This window comes from Pteropus vampyrus, unplaced genomic scaffold (genome assembly GCF_000151845.1).
Source record: "Pteropus vampyrus isolate Shadow unplaced genomic scaffold, Pvam_2.0 Scaffold282, whole genome shotgun sequence".
Classification (NCBI taxonomy): Eukaryota; Metazoa; Chordata; class Mammalia; order Chiroptera; family Pteropodidae; genus Pteropus; species Pteropus vampyrus.
Window position 1 is genome coordinate 119,018 of NW_011889063.1, and position 5,090 is coordinate 124,107.

The window sequence follows — 5,090 nt, forward strand, 5'->3', positions numbered from 1 at the left end:
ACCGAGAAAATTACTGTTGACATCCAATAACTTGTCCAATAAACGTGCTTAGACATTTACAAGTCTTCTCAGGTGCTTTTGATTTTGGGGGGTCAGATTTGGAGCTGCGGGCTTGGGTTATTCACCTGAAGGCCCACGCCTACCACACCGGCCCTCCCCGCCTAGCCGGCCAGCCTAGCGAGGTCTTCCTCAAGAAAGACACTAACTTCACTTTTCAGTTCAAATACCCCTGGCACTTTCTGTGTGCTTGTGACAAGGAGCTCTCTTGCACTGAATAGAGCCCTGACCTGAGTTCTCTTATGATAATATGTCAAACAATGTCCCGTTTGTTATTTCTCACTGACACTGTCTTTCCTTGGCCCTCAGGGGACTGACTCTCCATTCTGACTTAGTCCAAATAAGGAGTTTTCCTGCACTTTCTTGAAGAGAGGGACTTTTCTGTAGGAATTGACTCCCATGATGCCTTTCCCCCAGCAGTCCTTAGCGGGCGTGTCTTCTGGGCAAAACCCTGACGGTCCCCACGCATTGCACAACCGTCTGACACTGGCTGTTTTTCTTTCAGATTCCTACTTCCTGAAACCGAGCCAGTTTAGGAGAAACAGTGCATTTCTGGGAGGTTGCGCTACAATTAACTTTTCAGAGTGTTTTCCTCTTCAAGATAAAGGTGAGTATCAGCCTTTAAATGACAAAACTCAGTCGACAGGGTACGAAAGATGGCATAATGTATATGATATGCAAACTACTGATTCTAGGTGGCACATTCTGGACTTTGAAAATTTGGGATCTGTGCTTAGTCTAATGTGAATGAAGAATATAATTAGTTTATAAAAATCTATGACTTCGTGGATATTATTGCTCAGAAAGATGTTAAGTAAAAAGAAAGTGAGCCAATTTACTATCGATTAGAAATAAATGGTTAAATAAATACTATTAGAGGTAACAAGCAGATATGGTAAAAATTGTGATGGTGACATGTAAATGGCTAAAGTTTTGGAAACACTGTACTAACGTGTTGAGAGGTGGCTATTTTCTGAGCCAGTGCAGTATCTTTAACCTTAACTGGTCCTTGGTTACAGAGCTCAGTCAATAATACAATCTGTTGAATTTCTAATTATAGATGCATAAAGTATTTGACAGATAAAGAAACATTGTATCAAACTGTCCTCAGGCCATAGTGCTTCGCATGTCCTTGTGAACTGTGGTGAAATTGGAGGGATGCGGAAGGTAGCGAACATCTTTGAGTGACAGTCACAGAGAGGGTGGGAGATCCCCAAGAGAACATTACAGCTCCGTTCTGCCCGTTTCAGACAGGGGTCTCTGAACAGCGGCCGGAGGGGTGGGGTGAGGACTTAAACAGCATCTAGGTCAAGGGCCATAAATGTATCAGGACGTGCCAATGGTCATTAAAAATGGTCATATTGGTCATTTCTTTTGGGGAATCTACTCTAGGGAGGAAATAATTCTAAACATGAGGGAAATTCACTAAAAGGTTCACCACAAAGATTCTTAATAACAAAGAAGTGCAAGCATTCTAACAGAGGAGAAAGGTTAAGTGCATTATGGCACACCCATAGGAAGAGGTGGGTTGGGGACAGTGCTAGCACAGGAAGTGCTCGGTGACAGACACAGCCAGGGTCAGTGACTGCTGTGCTCGCAATTGGCGTAGATATACATTCACGAATATTCTAAAAGTGGTTGTGTTACGGTGGTACATTGTTTCTTTCCCTTCCTTTTCTCTATTTCTACATATATTATTATATTTTTATGTTGCTTTTTATACTACTATACAATACATTGCTTTGAGAAAATTAATAGAATGCGTCAAATGAAACTGTGCTGCTACATAGTAGATGAAACCGTGTGGGCTGCGGAAGAGAAATCTTCACCTCCTTTCTGTTTGACAAACAGAAGATTTGCCGTTTGAAAGACGAGTGTGTCGGAATCGGGGAGTACAGGAGAAAATACCAATCGAAACACTTCGTCGACTTTGCTCGTGCCGGTCGCTTCCGTGTCCCCCACAGCTTTTAGTGTAGTCAACTTACTCTTGTTTTGAAGAAAAGAAAAAAGGAAGCACAGGAACCGAGCGGGTGTGTGAGCTGCTATCTTCTTAGTTTCTCGGCGTGAAGGTTCTTTGGCCTGGGGTCGTTAATCGGTCAGCACACCTTACACTTACGTTCCATTCTGCCACATCTTAGCATATCCTGATGGTGCACCCCAGGCGTCACCGGAAGGCGCCCAGGAAGCTCTGCCTAGAATCTGACCCCAGCACTGTGTCACTGTGTGTCACTGTGCTACATTCTCCACTAGTGATTAAGCACCCCAAAAATCTGCAAAACTGCCAACAAAAGCCTTGCCCATTCATTATTGTCTGTCCTTTCTAAGAAAAAAAATTTAGATCATCATGTGTCCTTTTATTTGGCCACTTCTGCAGGATAAGTTAACCTCTCATTACAGGTTGGATGCTGCAACTCACACTTTTCCAAGAAAACCCTATTCCTACCCATATGTTCACTCCCCGAGGCCACGCCCCGAGCTACCTGAGGGGCCATCACATGTGGGGTATGTGTCTCTGGTGAGGTATTAGTGAATCGGTCTGGGGCGCTTTTCCAACAGCTGCAGGTCACTTAGTAAGAAACATTTGAAGCCCTCCGAGCTCAGATCCCCGGCCACCCCACAGCCGCCTCCCCGGGGGCAAGGGAGACTGGACCCCGGAGCGAGGGGCGCCAGACCTCCCCCCACGCCGCTTTCCTGGGCCTACTTGGCCTCCATGCTGCGCGTCCCGACCACACGTGTCCCCGACTGTGCGTGTCCACCTCCCCCGCTTGGCACCGGACGCCCTCCCTCTGCGCTCCCGCCTTGCGCATCACCTGGTGGGAATGCCTGCCTGTCGCCGCGCTCACTCGCTGAGCTCTAGCGTCTACACCGAGGTGTCAGCACCTACCCGCTACTAACCACCCATTCGGCACCCGCAGGCATCACACGCCACCGCCACCGGTGTTTTTAATGTGACCTGCGGCACTAAATTCCATCCGCTTGCTCAGGCTAACCCGGCCTTCACGACCTGCCCTCTGCGTCCGCCCAGCGCCCTCCTTGTCCCTCTCCGTACTGTCCAAGAACCTGGGCTCCATTCACACCTGGGCTTCCTCCTGTGGGGGCGCAGCCCTCACCACTGCGGCTCCGCCGCGGGAAGACCATCTGCTTCATCTGGAACCTACCTTTCCTAAAGGTCCAACTCCAACATCACTGGGAAGGCCTGACCGCGGGGCTGCTGTCTGCCAGAGCAGGTGGCCGCTTCGTGCTGCTGGAGCAGACGCTCCCCCCGCCCGACTGCAAGGTGGCGGGCTGCGACTGCTCCCTCTCGGTCTCCGTCCTCGCGGAACCCTTAGGAGGACCGACAGCTCCCAAGCCCCGCGCCTAGCCCAGGGCGGTTGCAGGCGCTCAGCATGGGTTTGCTAATAAATGAAGTTGGGCCACTGCCCCAATGCCGTTTCTTTAAACGAGACTTACCACTAAAAGTTCCCTAGCCCACAAAAGACACACCTTTTCCTGAAGATTAAATAAAAAATAGACTCATCAACTCAACACTTGAAGAATTACATCTGTTTCTGCGCACATACGAAATGGTCCCTGCTCAGCCAGAGACTACAAGGTTGCGGAAGAGGTCTCCCAGATGCCTCTTCCAATTTGCTGCTGTTGAGTAAAACAGCATATCCTGAATGTTTACTCCATTTCAACAGATTTAAAGATTTGCAAAAGGAATACCATAGATCCTGTATCAGCAGGCTGACGTTTTCAAGCAGCTTGTCCACAGCATGGCCGAGTTTTTACTTGTGTGCTGTTAGGCTTTTTAAAAATATTTTATTGTGTATTGAAAATAACACCTATTCTAGCCTACTTTTGTCAGTGTGGGTGGGCCCCCCGGCGCAGGACGCTTGTGATTTGAACTGACTGCCCTGTTAGGCGGTGTGAGGTGGTATCTCACCGTGGGAGTTTTTTGCATGCCTTTAATAATAAGTGATGTTGAGCATCTTTTCATGTGCTTATTGGCCACTTGTATATCTTCTTTGGAAAATGTCTAGTTAAGTTCTTCAGCTATTTTTTTTAATGGGGGTGTTTGTGTTTTTGTTGTTGCGTGGGAGCGATTCTGGATATGAATTCCTTATTAGCTGTATGATTTGTAAATATTTTTCTCATTCCATGGGTTTCTTTTTCACTCTTGATTGTGTCCTTTGAGACACAGAACTTTATAATTTCAATGTGATCCAATTTCTCTGTTCTTTTGTTGCCTGTGATTTTGGTGTCATATCCAAGAAAACATTGCAAAATCCAATATGAAGATTCCCTGCTATGTTTTCTTCTAAGAATTTAAGAGTTTTAGCTCTTATGCTTTTGAGTTAATTTTTGTTTATGGTATAAGGTAAGGGTTCAACTTTATTCTTTTGCACACAGATATCCAGTTTTCACAGCACCATTTATTTCCCCATTGAATGGCCTTGGCACTTGTCGAAAATCATTTGACTGCAAATGTGAGGCTTTATTTCTGGGCTCTTCCATCCATCTGTGTGTCTGACTTTATGCCAGCACCACATTGTTTCGATGACTGTAGCTTTGTAGTAAGTTTTGAAATCAGGAAGTGTGAGATCTCCAATTTTGTTCTTTTAAAAGATTGTTTTGGCTATTTAGCATCTCTTGAGATATTCTATAAATTTTAGGATGGATTTTTTTCTATTTTGGGGAAAAAAGGTCTTCAGTGACTTTCTTTTACATAGTTGCTATCACAGCGTATGAACAATTTTATGTTCTGTTTTTTCCTACTTAACATTATGATGTATTTATCCCATTAAAAATAAACATTACTTCTTTTATTCAAAAACGTCAAACATATTTTAGAATGACTACATACTGAAAATATACAAATGGAAGTATAATTGAAATATTAGAAAATATTCATGCCCCAAACAATGTGACCTCTGTATGTGTCAGATACCACAAATATAAAAATGAGAAGTTTGGGTCCAGACATGTCCGAGTATTAGGATGCAGTATATATGCTGAGTAGAAAGGAATGACAAGTGTGTTAGTTTAAAAAA

At 45.0% G+C, this 5,090-nt stretch overlaps 1 long non-coding RNA gene across 1 annotated transcript; it reads left to right on the top strand.

Moving 5' to 3' along the window:
- The first annotated feature begins 536 nt into the window (after positions 1–536).
- On the top strand, positions 537–3,232 carry LOC111729804. The gene is made up of 3 exons (XR_002776393.1): positions 537–664; positions 2,455–2,559; positions 2,973–3,232. It is a non-coding gene; the product is annotated as an uncharacterized LOC111729804 (long non-coding RNA).
- Positions 3,233–5,090: the final 1,858 nt, after the last annotated feature.